Here is a 23,115-nt window from a genome sequence, read left to right on the forward strand (position 1 = left end):
CATAGATGGAGAACCTATGCCAGCCTTCCCCATTCCCCAGGAGTGTCTGTGTGTTTTTATAGAACTTATATCTCACAGTGTGTGTGTGTGTGTGTGTGTGTGTGTGTGTGTGTGTGTGTGTGTGTGTGTGTGTGTGTGTGTGTGTGTGTGTGTGCGTGTGTGTGTGTGTGTGTGTGAGCTGCTTGGGCAGGGACACGAAGCACAGGTTAGACAGAGAGGGTGCTGGAGGTTTTAGCTTGACCACTAGGCTGAGATCTGGATCCTATAGCTGTGCCAGTGGGGAGTCTTATTTTGGATCTGGACAGAAAGGGAGAAACCAGCCCAAGACTGACTGTGATTTCTGTGTGCTCTTAAGGGAAATTGTACTTTACTGTGTGTGTATTTGTTATCCTTCCCAATGTGGATGCCCCTCACTGGTGTTAGTGGTGAGGACTGAGGCTCCTTGATTGCTGGGCCAGTGTACAGGCATCACATATTAATTGTTTGGCAGAGGTGGGATATCCACACCACATGTTAAATGGTTGACACATACTAATTGGCTTGTAGCGGTGTGGATAGTGAATTCCTGTAACTTGTGTACAATGATCACTTTTTGTACTCTAAATCAGCCATGCAGTGAATATTCAGAGTTCAGATCACAATTGTTTTATTTCTTTTGTGAGCTTAGTTAGTCAGGGAGAACAGGCAAGCATGTCAGCAGAAGAGTATGGAAAGCTGACAAGGAGCCAGTTGGCTGAGATGTGCCAGGCTAAAGGACTAGTGCAGGGAAACCTGGCTAAGGCAGACATGATTGCAGCTTTGGTCACAGCTGCATCAGAAAACAGCAACCAGCAGGACAATAAGACTGACCATGGAGCTGTACAACACTCAGAAATGGACAGCTCCACCTTTGTGCAGAGGACTTAAAAATCCATTTGGAGCAAAAGAGACTGGAGTTGGAGGCCAGGCATTTGGAAATAGAAGCTATGGAAAAGGAGTGGCAGAGACTGCATGACCTCACAAGACATCTTCAACAGCTGGAAAGGCCACAGAAATACCTCACTAAAAGAATCACAGGGCTAAAGCAGATGCCCTATGCTGACCGTCTAAAAAAACTCCAGCTATACTGTGTGGCATATCTTCTACTCAGAGGTGATCTCTGCTTAACATACAAGGCCATGTCAAACCACGGACAGTTGGACATGCTCCACTTAAAGAAATCCCAATCCCTCAGAGCCACATGCTCCAGGGATCTAAACCTTGTCATCACAATAAACAAAACATGCTGGAGGGATAGGTTCCTGACCTAGAGACTCCCCATACTCTGGAATAGACTGCCCATACATGTCAAGCAGAGTGCCTCCTTGGTCCTCTTCAAAAGGAACCTTGACGATTGGATGGAAGATAGGAAATTCACCCCGGGGATCATGTGAGTCACCCTGCTAGACAGGGGTCCAGGGAAGTAAATATTGTGGGAAGAAATATCCCGGGAATTGTTATGGCTAGGCTTGTATAGGCCCTAGGGCTGATAGCCTAGTACCAACCTATGAACCTATGAAAAGGAGATTCTGACTCTTCGCCAGTCATGGAGGTAATGGGGAAGGAAGTAACTGGACCCCAGAAGCACAAAAGGTCAGTAAATGTATTCCGAAATTTACAGAGGGGGGGATAATTTTAATAGTTTCATTCAAATGCATGAGAGGGTATGTAAACAGTATGATGTTGACCAAAGCCTCAAGGTATGGTTCCTGACCCCCTTACCCCATGAGAAACCTGTAACTATTTTGTCCAAAATGTCTGACATTGACTGTTTTGATTATACTGCTGTTAGGAATTGTTTGTTAGAATTTTTTAAGCTAACACCTGAAACTTATAGGAAAAAGTTTTGTGAGCATAGAGGCAAGGCAGATGAAAGTGTGTGTGAATATGTTGCTGAACTGAGCACTTATAGGTTCATAGGTTCATAGATAGGTACTAGGCTATCAGCCCTAGGGCCTATGCAAGCCTAGCCATAACGATTCCCTGGCTATTGCTTCCCACAAATATTTACTTTCCTGGACTCCTGTCTAGCAGGGCTACTGATGTGATCCCCTGGGTGAATTTCCTATCTCCCATCCAATTGTCAAGGTTCTTCTTGAAGAGGGCCATTGAGGCACTCTGCCTGACATGTATAGGCAGTCTATTCCAGAGTATGGGTAGTCTCTGGGTCAGGAACCTATCCCTCCAGTATGTTCTATTCACGTTGATGACAAGGTTAAGATCCCTGGAGCGAGTGGCTTGGAGGGATTGGGATTTCTTTAAGTGTAGCATGTCCAACACCTCTGGGTTTGACATGGCCTTGTATGTTAGGCAAATATCACCTCTGAGTAGGCAATATGCAACAAAGTATAGCTGGAGTTTCTTTAGACGGTCAGCATAAGGCATCTGCTTTAGGCCTGTGATTCTTTTTGTGAGGTATTTCTGCAGCCTTTCTAGTTGTTGCAGATGTACATACCAAATGGGGCATTGTATTCTATAATGGTTTCTAATAAGGGATGAGTACAGAGGGACAATGACCTCCTTTTTTTCTGGAAGAGAAGTCCTTAATGATGAGGTATGCCACGTAGAAGGATTTTCTAACTGTTGTGGCTGTGTGGTTATCAAAGGTGAGACCACTGTCCACCTGTATCCCTAGGTCTCTTATCACACTTTTGGTGTTTAGTGTACTGCCACCTATGTGGTAGTTCAGAGGTACGTGGTTTTTCCCAAAGGGGACAACTATACATTTTTTGGCATTTATCTTGAGCCCATGGCTCTGGAACCAGGCATCTGTTTCGGTAAGGCCCTTTTGTAGTATATCCACATCATTTGGGGATTCAATAATGGTTCCAAGTTTGCAGTCATCTGCAAACTTTGTAAGCCAGAGTCCCTTAGTGTTGGCCTGTACTTCAGAGAAGTAGATGCCAAACAAGAGTGGTCCCAGGACAGACCACACAGGTGGGTGAGTGTATGCCAGTTCACCACTTTTGAAGGGCTGGCAGACCTTTTGTTGAGGGAACAAGCCCTTAGCACTTTGTCTGAGGACATGAGGATCTCGTTAGCTGATAGACAATGTGCTACTTCAGATGAGTTGGGGAAGAAGGGAGACCTATACTTAGCAAGCAGAGCATCCCTGCACAGGAAAGGGACCCCAGGTACTGCTCTTGGATCTAAAAGAACCCATGGTGGGCAGCCCAGACTGCCCAACAGAATCTGCCAGTAGCAGGGGAAGCCACCAGTCCAGGTGCACATCCAGGACATAGGGTTAAACGTTTTGAATGCAACCAGTGGGGCCATGTGGCATACAGATGTCCATGGAGGCAAGGTGGGGAACAAAAGGTGAGACAGCCAGTAAGTGGGAAAGTCAAAATGCCAACAGTAGGTGGTCTTGAGACAACAAGGGTACCCAACTACCACAAGAGCTTATATCCTATCATAGTGAATGGCAAAGAGGCCATTGCTAAGAGAGACACAGCCTCTGACATAACCATTGTAAAGCATGCAAATGTTACAGAGGAACACTACATGCCTGGGTGATCTACTCCTGTCAGAGCTTTAGGAGGGATCCCATTTCAAATACCTTTGGCTAGGGTTCACCTTGACTGGGAGGGTGGAAAAGGAAGCCAGCAAGTAGGTGTGCTTGAGGGTATCCCTGCAGATGTCCTGATAGGGAAAGATTTTGATAGTGCAGTACCATGTGCTTGTGCAGTTACCTGCAGTCAGGCTTGGAGACAAGCATGTGAGTCTGGTAGCCTGGAGGAGAGCCAGACAGACCGCATACCTGCAGCAAGGATTAGTGAGGTGGTTACATCAGGAAGGGAGCTACCCTGTAGCAGTGAGACTGAAGGTGAGCCACAGCTGCTTGTGACTATTGATGTTTCCTTGGACAAAGTGACTGCAAAGGTAGAGGTGAGTAATAGCACCCAGGCTAACAGTGAGGCACCACTGTCAGAGGATGCCACACTTCCTGTGGAAGGGAAGCTGGGAAGGGTTACAAAGAGAGAGAGATGAGAGAGGCTCAGCTCTCAGACCCTACACTGCTAGGCCTGAGGCAGGTAGCTAGTGAGGCTCCTGATTCTCAAGGGAGGGGGAATCTGTATACTGGAACAAAGGGTTACTGTATAGAGAGTGGACCCCTGAGGGAGGGCTAGAAGATGAGAGAATACAACATTTGGTAGTGCCTAGAGCCTACTGTCTGGCACTTCTAGCCATAGCCCACAATATTCCCTTTGCAGATCATATGGGCATAAAATGTACAAAGAGACGTATTATGCAGAACTTCTATTAGGCTGGAATTTCCAGAGATGTAACAGGGTACTGCAGGACCTGTGAGCAGTGCCAAAAGTTAGGCAAGGCAGGAGACAAGGTGAGAGCTCTTTTGATGCCTTTGCCTGTGACTGAGGAGCCATTTCAGAGGGTGGCTATGGATATTGTGAGGCCTCTGAGTACCCCAAGTTCCACAGGGAAAAAGTATATCCTAGTGGTGGTAGATTATGCTACAAGATACCCTGAGGCAGTGGCTTTGTCCTCCATTGAGGCACAAAGGTGGCAAATGCTTTGTTAGAGATTTTCAGCACGATAGGTTTCCCAAAAGAAATACTGACTAACAGAGGTGCCAATTTCATGTCAGACCTGCTGGCTTCTCTGTGGAAGTACTGTGGGGTGAAGCACATGAAGACCACCCCTACCACCCTCAGACTAACGGTCTTGTTGAGAGGTTGAACTCTACAATCAAATCCATGCTATGAGCATTTGCAAACCAGTTTAAGAGGGAGTGAGACAAAAGTTTGCTCCATCTGTTTGCTTACAGAGAGGTTCCCCCAGGAATCCACAGATTTTTCACCCTTTGAGTTGCTGTATGGGCATAGGGTGAGAGGACCTCTGGATTTATTTTGTGATGAGTGGGAAGGTGAGTGTAAATCTCACAAGGATTCTGTTGTGGCATATTAAACCTCTGGACAAGGCTCAGAGAACTCACGAGCTTGGCCTAGGAGAATCTGGCAGAAGCTCAACAACAGAAAAAGGTATGGTATGACAGGAATGCTCGAGATAGAGTGTATGCTGTAGGGCAGCAGGTAATGGTTCTCATTCCTATCAGACACAACAAGCTGCAAGCAGCTTGGGAGGGACCCTACAAGGTCATACAAAAGGTAATAAGTGATGTTAACTACATGGTAGAACTGCTAGGCAGGAGGCAGGGGCACAAATTGTACCACGTTAACATGACGAAACCTTACCATGCTAGGGAGTCCCTTGTGCTGAGTATTTGCAGTGGCTTGCAGGAGGAGTCTGAGGGAGATCTGGTGACTGATCTCCTCAGTGAGGCTTGGACAGACACCTCAGTGGAAGGGGTAGCAATGCCCAGCAGCTATCTCCTACACAAGTTCGAGAAATCCGAGCAGTGTTACAGGAGTTTGGGGACATGTTCACTGGGAAACCAGGGTGCTCCCACCTGGTGCAGGACCAGGTGGATACAGGGCCCTAAAGGCCTACTAGGCAGCCCCCTTATAGGGTGCCTGAGAGAGTCAAACAGACTCAGAGGGATGAGATATAGGAAATGTTGGACCTAGGGGTAATTCAAGAGTCCAACAGTCCCTGGGCCTCCCCAGTGGTGCTGGTGCCAAAGAAGGATGGCAGCACCAGGTTCTGTGTGGACTACATGAAATTAAATAGTCCCACAGAGTCAGATGCTTACCCCATGCATAGGTCAGATGAGGCCCTAGAGCATCTGGGTGGGGCTAAGTATCTTGCCACCATTGATCTTACCAAGGGTTACTGGCAGGTGCCCTTGACTCCCAGTGCTAGAGAGAGGTTGGCCTTTGTGACTCCTTTTGGCTTGTATGAGTTCACAAAGATGCTCTTTGGGATGAAAAATGTCCCAGCAATTTTTCAGAGGCTGGTAGATCATATCATAGCAGGAGCAGGAGGGTTTGGCCTTGCTTACCCAGATGATATTGCCATCTACAGCCATTCCTGTCAAGAGCACCTTCAACATGTCAGGGAGGTGCTGGGCAGACCACAGAAGGCAGAGTTGACCACTAAGCCAAGCAGATGTCAGGTGGGTATGCCAGAGGTCTCCTACCTGGAACATAGAGTGGGGAATGGTAAGATCAGACCGGAACCTGCCAAAGTAGAAGCCATTCAAGCATGGCCTGCACCTGTTACCAAAAAGCAGATGGGGGCATTCTTAGGGACAGCAGGGTACTACAGAAAGTTTATTCCCAGTTATAGTACCATAGCTGCTCCCCTCACAGACCTGACAAGGAAAAACAGGCCAGATAAGGTAGTGTGGACCCCAGCATGTGAGCAGGCATTCCAGAAGCTTAAAGAAGCTTTGGGAGGACCCCTTGTGTTAGCCAGTCCAGATTACAGTAAAGAATTTGTTGTGCAGGTAGATGCTTCAAACCATGGGTGGGGGCTGTACTTAGCCAGATTTCTTCAAAAGGAGAAGAGCACCCAGTGGCTTATCTCAAGTTGTAGGCTCCAACCCACGGAGGAATGTTATGCAACTGTAGAAAAGGAATGTCTAGCCATAGTGTGGGCACTGAAGAAACTTCAGCCTTATCTGTATGGAAGAAAATTCACGGTAGTGACAGATCACAATCCCCTAATATGGTTAAGCAGAGCCAGCCAGCAAAATGCCAAGTTGCTAAGATGGAGCCTAAGGTTGCAAGCATATGATATGTCAGTGCAGCACTGCAGTGGGAGTAGCAATGCCAATGAAGATGGGTTCTCAAGACAGGGAATGGGGTAAGGTATATTCAGATAGACCTAAACCTCTCAAGCAACGTTTCTCAAGGGTCACTTGAAAAACTAGCTTGAGTCCTCCGGGGGGGGGGGGGATATCCAGCCTAACTAGATAGGATTTTGTAGATAATTCTGTCATTTGTAAATATTAATGTAAGCCACATGCTTGTTCTCTTTGTTGAATGTTGAACTTCAAAAATGTAACCACATTGCACTCTGCTGGAGAAAAGCTGATAAGTCAAGCATTGTATAATTGTTTGATCTCAAAACTCGGAGCCAAGATGTCTGGATGAAGGAATTCTAGCTATTATTTTGAGACCAGAGGTCAAAAGGGTTGTTACACTCTGAGTTTCTGTTAGCCTGGGAAACAGATAATAATGATGTAATCTGAAAAGAGTCAGTGGTGCTGTGTTATAAATTTCAGGACAGAGAAAGAGAAAATCAGAGCATTTTGCATTTGTTTTCAGAACTGACAACATCACCAGCACTGTCTTGCTCTATATGTAAGTTTATTTTAGAACTGTCTCTCTATCATTGTTAACTTGGTAAATGGACATTTTTCAGCCTTAACCTTTCAAAACAATAGTTACATTCTGTTACATTATAACCTATATTTACAATTCAATAACTACTATAGCAATGATTTTACATGAATGCACTATTAAACAAAGTACCCTATTCGTGGGAGACTTTAACTACACCCCCTATAGACTGGGAAACATAAACTGTCTCACACTCACAAGTACAACTTTTCCTGGACTTTATTAACATAAATACCCTTGTCCAGATAGTGCCCACTAGAGTTTCAAACATACTGGACCTGGTATTCACCATACCTCTCAACCTCCAGATCAGAGATTCAGTGACAAAGGACCTTAAAATCAGAGACAATCAGGGACACCTGATTAACATAAGATATACATATTCATATACAAGCATTAAAACACATGTGCATATGTACATACAACTGTACAAAGACAGGCAGGGACAGCCTTAGCTGAAATGGTGCACTAGTGTTTCTGCACCCCTTAAGCCCCACCCACACCATACTTCTGAAACAGCCCTATCTGAGCTACACCCACAGGTAGCTCACTCCCCAAAAAAGTCACTCCAAGTTATTTCCTTCAGTTATTTTAATGCATGAAAATCAGTAAACACTTTATCATACTATAGTAAGAAAAGAAACCTTGTGATGTAGTTAAACTGCAATTGAAGGTGGGATTTTCCTTTAATAACAAACCTGCATCAATCCTTATATAACTAGTTGGGTTGCAAACTGGCTCACAGACAGGACCCACAGAGTGAAAGTTGTGGACTCCAAGTCAGACTGTCGACCAGTCACGAGTGGAGTCCCACAGGGCTCGGTCCTGGGCCCTCTCTTGCTTGGCATCTACTTCTCAGAAGTCCAGGCCAGCACAGAGGGACTCTGGCTGACCACGTTTGCTGATGACTGCAAGCTTGGAGTCATTATCAACACCTCAAGTGATCCAGACATCCTGCAAAAGGGCCTCTCTGAGACCAACAGCTGGTGTTGGAACCATGGCCTTAAGCTTAACACCAAAAAATGCATTATCATTCACTTTGGAAAAAACTCAGCCCCCTCAAATTACCACATTGATGGCAGACCACTAAATACTGAAGGGGCCATAAGAGATCTGGGCACCCAGGTTGAGAGCCACCTCACCTTCAACCACCAAGTTGCCATTGTGGTCAGAAAGTCCTTCTATGTGGCACATCTTATAACCAAAGGGTTTGTATCAAGAAGGAAGGAGGTCATCATCCCTTTCTACTCATCCCCTCATTAGACCAATCATCGAATATAACGCCCTGTTTGGCATGTACCTGACCAGACACCTACAACAGCTGGAGAGGCCACAAAAGTACCTCACAGAAAGGATCCTAGGCCTTAAACACATGTCCTACATGGACAGACTCAAGTAACTTCAGCTGCTCTCAGTCTCTTATCGTCTACTCAGAGGTGATCTTTGCTTTACATACAAAGCCATGTCCGACCCAGCCACACCTAAAGAAATCCAATGCCCCCATGCCACATGCCCCAGAGACCATAACCTCACTTCCACAATCAACAGAACATGCTGGAGAGACAGGTTCATCTCCCAAAGACTACCCATACTCTGGAATAAGCTTTCCATTCATGTGAAGCAGAGCACCTTGCTTGCCCTCTTCAAGAGAAATCTTGACAAGTGGGTGGATAACAGAAAGTTCACCCCAGGGATCATACCAGTTGCCCTACTGAATAGAGGCACTGTGAACTAACATTGGGTGGCACAGGTACAGGGAAAATCTTTTAGGGGCTAGGCTTGTAAATGCACCTGGGCCATTAGCCTAATACACACCTATGAACCAAGAGGGCTGGCAGAATGACCTCATCTGTTCACCTGACTCTAAGTTTTCACAGTACTCCCCTTTGAAGCTGAGATGGGAATTTAATACAGACAGCCACAATACACATCCAAATGTTTATGGCACTGCCTTCGGTTTCCCCTCTTTTCACTGAGATAATGGACAAACGCTCTTCCGCAGACCCAGCATCTCTGTTCCTACTCAGCACTTTGGGGTGCCTTTTAATGGTTTAAAAGCTCATTTACATTTCCCTTATTTTTCTTAAAGTTAGCCTCTGCTGTGCCAGTATCCTGTATTAAAACATATGCATTTAATTCAGCTGCAGTAATACATGTACATTTCTCTTCATTTCAGCAGGGTGCACTGTTGATTGCATTTCAACACAAGCAAAGCTCACACATACATTTTCAGCACAAGCATCTGTACAAAAATCAGTTTGATATACAAAGGACATACAGTTCTAATACATTTGTAACACAAGCATCTTGTATAAATCAGTTTGATATTCAATGGACATATCATTTTTTACAAAACTCCAGCTGGCACTTGCCCATATCATCACAGTGGTAAACAAATCAGCCTGTTGTTCGGCTAACCAAGAGTTTACCAGGTGTGTCAGTTGTCAGTGCCTAAGTATGCAACAATGTGCTCAGAAACCACATGCTGTGATTTTTCAAACATCTGCAAGGCACTCTTATTTGATTTCATAAGTACTTCACACACACAAACAAATATTTGGAGGAAGCAATGCTAGGCTACTTAATTAGTCAACATAATCTTAATTGATTTTTAACCAGAGCTAGGGTAATATAATTCATTCACATCACTTCTGAGGTGTGGTACAACACTAAGGTAAACATTTCTCAATAGCATTCTTGAGGAAATGTTGTGTTGGCAGAGCAAGCATCCTGTTACTGGTAGTTTAATGACATGTCCGGTGCCATATGAAGAAAAACAATGGATTGCCTGGTTTGCATCTGAACAGTTCTTAAAATCTTTCAGAACAGAAAAGCTTGATAACAGAAGTGAGTGTACTTGTTACCATACCTCTCAACCTCTAAGCCCTAGAAATCTGGACTAAGACAAAAATAATGGGAGGGAGATGCCCAAAATCAGGGATACTTTTTGATATATTGCTCTTATAAATTCAGAAGCTTGTTAGAATAATAGGGCTTGCATTTGCAAGTGTCATCATATAATGACCTCAATCCACTTCAGTCCTCAACGATTTGACAGAAAAAACAAAACAATTTATGAGAAACAGGCCTAAAATATGAGAGAAAACTTCTGATTTCTGCAAAAATCCAGACAGCTGAGAGGTATGTATGCAGATTGTAACTCTATCCCTCACCATCCATTATAAACTCCACCATAGAGTTACCCGTGTTTAAATAAAACTTTTTTTCTTTAGCCATTCTTGTTTTAAAAAGGCTAGTAACTTCCCTTCCTAGTTCTTATTGTAAGTTGGTAAGTATTACAAATGGAAACCATGTTATAAATACATGTTCCGAGACACTCTGGCTATAACTTAAGAATCAACGTACAGCTTTTAAGTGCCTAAAGTGAGATTTAAATTCTTCTCAGTGCTACTGCTACTGAGTGGGGAGGGGACAAAGCATCACAGTACTGTCAGGAGGTGCAGAGTGCAAACTTTTGTCTCTTGAGTCCTGGTGTGGTGTGTTTAAAAGATGAAGAGATCAAAATGAAAAATAATAAAATTTAAATAAATAAAATGCACCCTTTATGAGGCCATCCAGTATGGCACCCTAGGCGGTCGCCTAGTTCGCATATGCCTAAGGCCGGCAGTGAAGACAGGGCATCATTTTAGAGTTTTTTTTTATTAAACAAACACACACACACACACACAATAATTTTCTCACACTCACACATGCACACAAATAATAGTCAAAAATGAGGAAAAAGTTGGAAGGAGTAATACTGAAAGGACAGCACAATCAAGTAATTGATACCTCTAAATGAACAATTTCCTAGAGACAAAACTATAGATAAAAAGCAGTATCAGGTTACTAGGTGATGCAAGTCATATATATATATATATATATATATATATATATATATATATATATATATATATATATGTATATAGCAAACATATCAATGCAATGCAATATCACTTTACAACCAGTATACCGGTGTAAAAAGAAAGTAACTTTTGTAAAAAATAAAAAATAATAAAAAATAAAAAAGGAAATTGCTCATAAACTGCAGCTAACTTATGCCTATCTTCCTCATCAACATTTGTAAATAGTTACTGCATTTAAAAGTCATCTGCTATATTTAACTTCTGCCTGCAACATAAAAAAGAGGAATGAATCAGCTGGGATTCAGTGGTTGCTCAGAGTGTGCTCCTTGATCTTAAACAAAAAACAATCCACAGCACCAGGCAAAAGTAAAAAAGAAAAAGAAATCCTTAGAGATAGCTGAAACAACCTCAGATTTCCTGTGAACAAATATCCTGTTTGTCTGGTATAAGAACAAAGAGGAAAGGCACACCAGTGACTCAATACCAAATCCTGCTGCTCACGGTCTATGTTGCTTCCTTCCTCCACTATGGCAGGTAAACAGGCAGTCTTCCAGATAACTGAGCACATGTACACTGTGCACTGACCAACTCAATCCATCTGTCTTCTTCAGGGCTCTGAAAACTGGAACAGGCACTCAATCCTCCAGTGTCAAACTGCAGAATCAGACCTTCTCTCTCAGCTCTGTCCAAGCAGTCAAGCGATGAACAGACCATTATTCTTCCGACACCAGTTAATAACAGTGGACTTAATAGAAGACAACAAGTTTTGCAGGTCCACTGCCTTATATTAACCAATACAGGCACAGCACAGGAACTTGCAAGCTAACAGTCAGTTGCAGACTCACAGAACAGGAAGCCAGCTAGTAGCCTGCTAATTAGGTGCAGTAAACAGACACTCCTGTTGGCTGAATTGTAGCAGCCAAAAGCAAAGGTCTCTTTACTGTGGAATTTGAAAAATATGGGCTTTTAACTATATAGATCAGGCAGCCATGGATGTGGCTGCATTTTGATTGAAAAACGGGTACACCCAGACAATTCGGGAAATTTCAGAGCTACGGTACTCAACAATATGAGAGACCACTGCACCCCACCCCACCCAGTGTCACATCCTCACTGCTGAGGTTAGACCACAAAGCTGTCTCCTTTAAAATAAAAATCAATTTGGTAACCCCAGCAAACCCTACAACAGTTTAGAACTATTACAAAGCAAATTACATCCTATTATTCGATAGCTTATGAAAATTCAGTACCCCTCCCAAACCCAAGTTCACAACAATCTATGTAAAATTGTGCACAAAAAAAACTTCTGAACATATCCAAGTGAACCCAATGGATAAAATCAGCAGCAAATAAAAAAAACAATGGTCCAGCCATTAGAGCAACACTGTTTATTAAAGCACAGTAAACGCAAAGCTTTCAAACTTATTAGTTCTTTTTCAATGCACATATAACTGAATTAAAATCAAACGTTTATACACAGTAGCAGCCTATCAAACACCATCATAATTTTATATGACTAATTATTCAATTTAGTCACAAATTACAAGCCATAAATATATAAATTATATAAATTAAGTCAAGTTAAATCAGCAGCCAGCGCATAACACTATGAAAAATCTTAAACCACAATGTGTGGAGTATTGTGATTGTTGTTTCAATAAAGCCTTCTACCTGTGGTTTGTGCTGCTCGTTCCTTACATGGACTTTTCCAAGTGCCTTTTTTGGAGTTTACAATTTACCTTGGCACCCATCTTCATTATTTCTTGTGGTACTATGAAATATCTTATAATAAACTTAAAATACATAAAACATCGTATAATGAATTTAAAACACGTAAAAATCTATATATAAATATATATATAACTTTGTCTTTTCTTCAAAACCAGTTTGAGACTATTGATATTATTTAAACCAGAGAAAGTATCAGCCCTAAAATAGTTAATCTATTTGTATTCAATTAATTCAGTCAAGTTAACTATATCTCCCCCTCTTTTTGGCTTCTGCACTTTCCGTAAAACTCTAAACTTAAATATATGCTCCAGTCCAGAATTCATAATATGTTTACTTAGGGCATTTGATTCAATATTTCTGTGAATTTCTGATAAATAAGATCAAGTCCTTTCCTTTAATTTCTAATTAGTTTTACCTACATAAAAACAAGCTCATGCTTCACAGTTAGTGAGATAAACAACGTTATCTGTGGAGCAAGTGGCAAATGAAGTAAACCTAAATACCCTATGAGTAATTGGATGTAAAAATTCATTTTCAATATTAATATAGCCACAATAAACACAATTATGGCATGATATAATAGTTTTCTTATTGGATGCAAATCCACCAGCTTTACTACAAAAAGCACGATCTTTATAGCATAGAAAGTACTTCAGTTTTTTTCTCTTTTGTAAACAAATCTTGGCCTATCTCCCACCACCTCTTTAAGCTCATGGTCCGATTGTAATATTGCCCAATTTTTTTGGATGACTTGTTGGATCATACTAGTATGTCCATTATATTTCATAACATAACCCAAATGGTAATTTTTAGTGTCATTATTACCATTGTTGGGTACATTTTCTGTCCGTGTCTCATACTGACCTGAAAAATAGGGTGCCTACATCATGCCAATATGTTAAAACAAACTTCTTATTTCTCTCTATTACTTCTGAATCATAACCCCTAGATTCAAAGTCACAAGTCATACTCCGCAATTCCTCTATAAAAGTTTCATCTCCAGTGTTTAGTCTACTTGCTCTTAAAAACTGACTACAGACCACACTATTATGCATAAATCTAGGATGCATGTTGGCGTAGTGCATATAACATGTAGATTGTACATTCTTTCTATGTATCCTAGTATTAAATTGACCATCCTTGTGCATAACAGTGATGTCTAAATAATTAATAACCTCATTAGAGATATTAACATCAAAGTTTAAAAATGTCGTAGAACCTTCCAGTTTTGAAACAAATCTAGTAGTGTATTTGAGCTTCCATTCCAAATGAGGAAGATGTCATCCACAAATCTTTTATAAAATATTAAATCAGCATGAAAGAAATTACCATCATTGGATGAACATCTCTCACCTGGCAAGTACCAGATTAGCATAACTATTAGCAACAGGTATTTCCATTGCTACACACAATTGCCAATGGAAAAGCTCATCATTAATCATAACTACATTACTGTTAAGTACAATATCCAAGATAAAACAACACATTTCTACTTTCTCGTTGAAAAAGTGCTGTGAGTCAGCACATATTCCCTTACATATTGATTTCCTAAATCATGCGGTATGGCAGTAAACAGTGATTTTATATCCATAGTAACCAGCAACACATTAGAAAGAATATTACATCTAGAACAATTATAGAGCTCTTTTAAAAAATCATTGGTGTCCTTAATAAAACTTGGACAAAACTTAAGGAGACCTGATAACTGTTGCTCTAAATATTTTGAAAGGGCAGTAGTAACCCATTGGGTACCAGAAACAATTGGCCTCATAGGTGGTGTCCTTATGTTCTTATAAATTTTAGGAAGTCCATATATTACTGGTACCACCGGATTAGCAACATATATATATATATATATATATATATATATATATATATATATATATAAATCCGGAGTAATAGACATATCCATAAGTAGATCAGACAAAAATGACTTACGTTTATAAACAATAGCATTCATAACAGTGGCATCTATTCCTTTAAAAGTCAAGGAATCATTTAATAAAGTGTACATCCATTCGTAATAGTTATCAGGATCCATAATTACAATCTTACCTCCTTTATCTGCCTGTTTTATATTACTATCATGTATACTAATCAATCTATGTAAAGCAAACTTTTGCTCTGAACTAAGATTGTAAAACTTGGTTTTAGATTCAATTTGCTTAAAAACAGATCATATATCTGATTCTCACATAAATTATAAAAAGCTTGCATTACTGGTGAAAGAACTGAAACAAATGTATTACTACATTTCAGGGAGTTTTCAGTACCATTTAAATTACTACCATATAATTTCTTTAATTCCACATTGTGAACAAATAGCCTCAATTCCGTTAAAACCTCAATAATGTTGCTCTCAGCTGAAGGGACAAACAACTGTTTATTTAACAAAGAAATTTCAGCTTCATCAAAAGTGTGACTAGATAAATTAACTAAAATATTATTACAGAGTATATTACAACCCAAAGAGCTTTGGTTGGAATTACAGTTATTTATTTTACTGAGGTCTTGCTTCCAGTCACAGGCCCTACCTATGTTACAATATTCAGTCCCATATTAAGTCTCAGTGGTTGTTCCTTCATTGCATCCGGCTTCAGTCTGTTGTTGGTTGTTCTTGTCCTACTGCGGCCTAGTGGAGAACATGGTACCTGTATCGGGAGCTGTAGATGAAACTTGTTTTCTAAAAAAACATAGCTGTCCTGATTTCAATTGCTTGAATCTTCAGTGTCGTTGCTGTTGCAACCAGCTTGATTAGAGTCTACAAAGCAATCCAAATCAGCAATGCCTGCTCCTATTTTAGTGGAAGTTATGCTAGCATTATTTGAAATGCTAGAGTTCTCATTTGAACTCTAATGCAAAACAGAAGAATGAACTGAAGAGGAAATAGAGGGCTGTTCCACAGAAACATGATCTTCCAATCATTCAATCCTATTACTGGATTGTACCTGCCCAACTACTTGATGTTGACGTGTCCTTGACCAATGAAACACCAAGTTTAAAATCATTAAGGTCTCTCAAAAGCTTCTTCTGCTTCTTCTTCTTTGTATGTAGTAAATTATTTTAAAAAGTTCTTAACTTTTCAAGCATAACATTATATTCCAAGGACACCAAGCTAGAATCAGGTGAATTCACGATGCGATCTTCAATCGCTATTTCACTGGAAAGCTCCAATTCATTAGTACTGAAAAACTCGGTCATAAGCCTCATATAGTCAAAGCTTATTTTTAGGTTAAGCTCTTGCCAACTTTTTAATAATGCAAAATACTTATTCCCGTATGTGGGCATCTTTGTAATTCTCAAGACTCTCAGAATAACACCAATATTCAGATAAGTAGCAAAACTTAACCTCTGCCATTGCAAACATTTAAAATAATGTGTTTTAGATTCCAACAAATGTATACAGTTAATGAGTTCAGTCTTATTTAAATTACTCACATTACTGGTTTCTAAACGTGAAACCTCTTCCGAACCAGCATTCTGTATTACAGTGAGTAAAGGATTGTCGTTAACCATTAAAAACTGTTGCAAAGTCCTCATAGAGCACTCAGGCTGCAATGTCATGATAATGGCTGAAAATTACACAAAATAGCCAAAACATGCCACAAACAAAAAGAGAAACACAAAAATCACAAAGAAAATCTGAAGGTGGCCAAGTGAACCCAACAGAAAAAATCAGCAGCAAATAAAAAGCAAGGGTCCAGCCATCAAAGTAACATCATTTATTAAAGCACAGTAAATGCAAAGCTTTTGAACTTGTTAGTCCTTTTTCAATACACATATAACCGAATTAAAATCAAATGTTTATACACAGTACCATCCTATCAAACACCATCATCATCTCGCATGACTAATTATTCAGTAGAATAAAAAATCCACCAAGCTGCTAAAACTCTGCAACACACTCCTTTATTATTAAGCCCTTTTCGTCCAACTGAATTGTTCGATTCAGTTGGACGAAAGTGCTTAATAATAAAGGAGTGTGTTATTTATTTATTTATTCCAGTTTGATGACTGGGGAGGTCCAGTGGGCTCGGGGAGCCCATTTTCAGTGGAGGCCTGGGGAGAAAAGCTCCAACAATACATAGCTACATGAATAATTACTAAGAAACTTTGCATTACTGAGCTTTAGCAGCTTGGTGGATTTTTTATTCTACAGTTTGTCTTCAAGTACCTGTGGTTTTGACTAATTATTCAATTTAGTCACAAATTACAAGCCATGTTGTTGTTGTCTTTTGGCTTTTCCCGGTTAGGGGTCGCCACAGTGGAACTCCGGTCCACTAATGATTGGCAGTAGGTTTTCACGAATGCCGAGGTGCCAGCTCAACGTTCAACCAAGGCACGCCCATTTATGCATGTCTTTTGAACGCCCACCCAACCGCAGGGAGGACATGCAGACTCCACACAGAAGGCAATCCCCACACTCCAGCCGAGAAATTATATAAATTAAATCAAGTTATATCAACAAAGCTCCTCATTAGCACTCTTCAAGAAAAATCTTGATGATTGGATGGGAAATAGGAAATTCACCCCGGGGATCACCTCTGTGACTCTGCTCGACAGGAGCACAGGAAAATAATTTTCTTGGGTGGCGAAAGCCAGGGTACCTTTTTGGCTAGGCTTGTATAGGCCCTAGGGCCGATAGCCTAGTACCTACCTATGAATCTATGAAGCTATGAAGTTAAATCAGCAGCCAGGGTATAACACTATAAAACATCTTATAATAAACTTAAAATACATAAAACATCTTATACTGAATTTAAAACACATGTAAAAATCTATATATAAAATATATATATATATATATATATATATATATATATATATATAAAATTAGATATAACTTTGTCTTTTCTTCAAAACTGGTTTGACACTATTGATATTATATAAACCAGGGGCAGTATCAGCCTTGAAATAGTTAATCCATTTGTATTCAATTAACAAAGTCGAGTTAACTGTATCTCCCCCTCTTTTTGGCTTCTGCACTTTCTGTAAAACTCTAAACGTAAATATATGCTCCTGTCCAGAATTCATTATATCATAAGATTTTAATTCAGTTATATGTGCGTTGTGTGTAAAATTGTTCACAGAGACCCTGTACAGTCATGTAAATGGCTAGCAGCTGTACCTACTAGACGTAAGCCCAAAACAAACTCTAAAAATAAACCATACTGGTGGAATCCTAACCTTAACAGGGTATATAAGAGAAAGAAAAAAGTCATGGTTAAAATCAGGAAGACCATAATAATAGGAACTCTCTAATTAAACTAAACAGGAAATTAAGAGGAGTAATTAAGTTCAGCAAGGCCAACTGAGACTGCTGCAAACTTGATAACAAAAGCATTTGGACTGCATTTTTGCATTCAGATAAGTACATTTATAATTGCACCTATCTTACCATTTAAACCAGGTGTGTGTGTGTGTGTGTGTGTGTGTGTGTGTGTGTGTGTGTGTGTGTGTGTGTGTGTGTTTGTGTGTGTGTGCGTGTGTGTGCGTGTGTGTGTGTGTGTTTGGCTCTTTATCTGAAGTTAAAGCTATTAATTTAAGGCATTTTATAGTCTGCATTGCTTTTTGACAAACCAGCCAGATAGTGGTATGAACACACAAATAATAAAATACAAACCACTTAAAAACAGTAAAAAAACAGTGAGAGACTGATCAAACATTACAAAGTTAATAAGACTGAATATGCAGAGATGAGGTGGATTGTTACTATGCAGGCTTACAAACGATCAGGTTTAAATTATGTTGTGCATTTAAAACCAGCACTTAACTCACTTGATTTGTTTTATTGGTTAATTGTTTGTTATAAATACCCTGATGTGAAGTATTGTGCATTATAATCTGATGAAGCGCCAACGGGTGTGAAAGTGCTTATCGTTTATTAAAGTTTTATTGCTTTTAGCTGTGGTGGTCAGTCCTGTTTTTTTAGTTTTGGATACTTTGTTGTTACTTGGACCTGCCTTTATCCAAGTTACTGCTTGTTATATTTCATTTGTTTTTGGCAAATACGTGGAACATGGCTGAGGGAATAGATTTTGAACTGGACTATAATCCAAATGCTCTTGTAACCACTCGGCATTCGGATCGACTTTGTCAGATGTTGCAAGTTGATGGTAATCATTTGTTGTGTTTGAATCCTGTTGATACTGGAATTAGCATTGAAGGAGAAGCTGCAAATATGGAAACTTTTCATTGCTCATTAAAGGAACTTGAGAATAGATTCTATAAATTCAAACATTTACAATGGCAATGATTGCATTTAGAAGCATGTTTCCACTTCAAAATTATACATAGAGGGCTGCGTGTCTTTAAAATGCCCACATATGAGAATATGTTCCCTGAGCTTCTGAAACACTAACAAATGCTTAATCTTGACTTAGGGTTTAGCGACATGAAATTATTAATTGACTTTTTCCAACCTACTGAGAGGATGTTACAAGAAGAGATCAATTCACTACAACAAATTCTAATCAGTAAGTTCACTTTAGACATTCAATTGGCTTTAGATGAAATGTATAGCAACATTTCAATGTATGAACTAAGCTTGCAGAATCAGAAGTGTAGAATGCAATTTTTCCGATTTTAAAGCAGGTGACATCTTTGCATGGCCAAGAAACAATCCACAAGCCAGTACTGGAAGTAAAAAAGCTGAACCTCCAGTTGTCAGTGATTGTGGCGAAGGACCATTGGGCTTAATGAAAATGAATGCACCTACTTTTGCTCCAGTGATGTCAGTTAAAGAGGTATCTCTTAGAGATCAGTAGACTGTTAATGCTATATCTGATGTTCATAAGAAGACTTTCACTGCTATCGTCTCCTCAGCTCCATCATTTTTTCCGAGTCTACCTGTACCCTGAAGGACCGAACAGACTTTCAGGTCAAGTCAGTCCCTAAGCAGAGGAAGGAAATGGTGCAAGTTATCCATCGACCAAGCTTTACAAGTGACAGGTGCACTGAAGCACAATTGAATCAAAGATTCTTAATGCATAACATTTCATCTATTCTAAGACTCCCTCCACTCTGTTGAAAGGTGGCTTACTACTAACCAACTGGTTCTGAACCCTAAGAAAAGTAAACTTATCCTATTCCTCCCTTCTACTCTCCAACACCATAAAACTACCTTTTCTGTCTCATCCTTGAATAACATACCCATCTCTACAGAGCCTCATACAAAACTCCTTGGCATTGCTATCGATGACCACCTAAAGTTTGATCTTCATACTCAGCAATGTTTTAAAAAGACTCACCAAAAACTTGGACTCCTATACAGACATAAAAAATTCCTCACCCATTCCTCCAGACTCTCCCTTGCCCAAGCCTTCCTTCTCCCCACATTACTCCACGGAGCCCTTATACTCACAAACCTCCAAACTAATCTTTTGTCTAAATTGGAACTTACTTATAACAAAATCCTAAGATTTGCATATAACCTACCCTACCACACCCATTACTATGTAGCCTTAAAAAACCTGCAGTGATTGGAATTTCACCACCAAATTATATTACTCCATCTCCTCATAGCTCATTCAGTCTTAGATGATCCATTTTTTGCCCCTCTTTCTCCACTCTCATCCATCCTTACACTCCCAACCATGGTCTTCGTAGTTCTCACAAAAATGTTGGCAAACTACTCTACAGCTACTCCATTGCAAAAGCCTGGAATAAACTTCCACCTCACATCAGATCTATCACTAACTCCAACTCCTTTAAAACTGCACAAAAAGTTACCTTCCAGAAGGCATAGTTATGACTCTGCAATTACACAACATAATCCTATCTTATCTTCAAGACCTACCATAATTTCTCTTCCTATCTGCTATTATTTCTGTTTGTTACTCCCCCCTCTCAAAGTAGTATTCTCCATAACTAGACTAAACTCTATTTCTTTCCCCTTAATTTCTATTTACTATGGTCGTTCACTTAATTCCTGTCTAGTATAGTCATTTACTTAAGTCCAACCTACAATGATTTTGTAAACTCCTCCTACCTTAGACCATTTTTCCACCTCTCCTCTACACCTCTGCCTCTCTCTTTAGTTATCTTCCTATCTCATACTGTCCGCATATTACTTCTCTTCCTGCATCTCTATACATTCCTCGCTATGCCACTTTTCTGACTCATCTTCTTTCATATTATTCCTGCCCCCCCAAAAAAAAAGGGTCCTGTAACATACTTTGTAAAAAATTATACTGGTTTTGATTTATGCTTTGGAAACAAAATGTGTATACTTTGTGATTTTATCTTAGTCCTTTAAAAAATGCTTTCTCCTGTATGCAATTGAAATGTATGTAACTGTTCTTTGGAACTTTTCTCCTTGGGTCTTCACTGAAAAAGGGTCCCTACCCAGTCAGACTAACTCGGTTAACAAATGTCAAATAAATAAATTCAGCTTACCTGGGATCAAGTGGTGGTGTTCGAAAAAGGTTCGTCTTTCATACTGGCCAGCCGGTTCGATGCTTGTGATGTTTGTTATATTGAATTTAAAGATGTTTGCCAGAAATGTGATGTTAGAATACCCTTTTCCATATGAAATGCTGCCATTTGGTTTGAGGAAACCCATTACATTTATTCTATCTTTGCATCTACTCCTTGATGCGTTTCTTAAGACTTGTGAATCTGACATTGTTAAATCTCTTACTACTACACATAGTAGTACATTTTTTTTAATTTGACTAAAGATGAACCAAGTCCAACAATAGCTATGGGGATTTCCTATATTCACTCAAACTAGCCAAAACATGGAAGGATATACCTCAAAATATACTTAACACTATTAATACTTACAAATTCAAACAACAATTTAGGGAACACTTTAATAACACTTGGCTTTGCTGCTGCACTAAACCTGATTAACAGTTCTAAACATATCCCTTACCTAGCACCCCCCCCCCCATAAATGTACCTTCTACTTGTCTCCATTCTCCTAACCTTCCCCATCCCTCAACCCCCTTCTTTTATCCCTCTGCTGCCTTGTCACATCCTTTTTACCTGCCAGTCTGTTGCATTAACTTATCTTAAAAGCGTGTTACTTCAGTTTGGTCTAATTGTTTGTTTTTTTTTTTCTGTTTGCTCAAAACTTTTTTTAATTTTCATGGTGCTAAACTACTCACAATTGTTATGCTTGTTATTTTTCTATTTTTCAGTTTAAAAGTTTTATATTAACTTCTGTCTAGGTATATATTCATGTATTTTTGTCCTGTATACATTATGTATTAAAATATTGATTTTTGTGGAGCTTTTCTCCCCAGGCCTCCACTGAAAATGGACCTTTGTAGACCCAGTCGGACTCTCATGGTAAACAAATGGAAATAAATAATAAATAAATAAATGAAAGCATAACTGTAACCGAGTTACAGGAGATGCAATCGGTTCAGATTAGACCAGCAGACAAAGTAGGAGTGATTGTTGTCATGGACAGGACTTTATATTTGGACAATATGTCCACTAGGCTTTCGGACTCTAATACCTATGTTTTGCTACAGAAGCTTGATGTAGATAAATTGATTAGAGATGTGCATGTGATGCTGTATGAATTTTTTGATGAGTGGTTTAATTACAAATTATTTATATAAGTTTTTTCTAGTTGAATATCCTCTCATTCCAGTAATATATGGTCTGCATAAAATACACAAACATGCCATAAAGCCACCCTTGAGACCTGCAGTCTCAGGTCATAATTGGCTTATGGAACCATTATCTGTTTATATTGAGAAGAAACTCAGACCCATACTTGATAAGGTACCTTCAGTCCTGAAAGATACTTAACAGCTTTTGCATACATTATTTGTGTGCATACAAGATCTTAGAGATGTCTCTGAATGTTTTTTTGTCAAACTTGATGTATGTTCTTTGTCCACTGTAATACCCAATAATCTAGGGGTTGACTTTATCAGATTATTCCTTTCTATGAATAGTGATTATTCAAACAGTTTGATTTGCTTGATCTGTTTACTACTTGAATTAATTTTAGAGAACAATGTCTTCATATTTGAAGACAAGTTTGACTTGCAGAAACTTGAGGTGGCCATGGGCACAGTATGTGCTAATGTTTATGCTAACATGGTGTTAGCTAACATGGTGTTAGCATACTGGGAAACTACCAAAGTTTTAAAAGATAATGGGTTTGCTTGACGGATACAATTATATAGGTGATTCATTGATGACATTTTCCTGCTATGGGCAGGACCTTTATCATTACTGCAAGAATTTATTGCTTATCCTGAAAGTAC

The sequence above is a fragment of the Protopterus annectens genome, chromosome 9.part0 (genome assembly GCF_019279795.1).
Source record: "Protopterus annectens isolate FY-2018-M chromosome 9.part0, PAN1.0, whole genome shotgun sequence".
In the NCBI taxonomy this organism is placed as follows: domain Eukaryota; kingdom Metazoa; phylum Chordata; order Ceratodontiformes; family Protopteridae; genus Protopterus; species Protopterus annectens.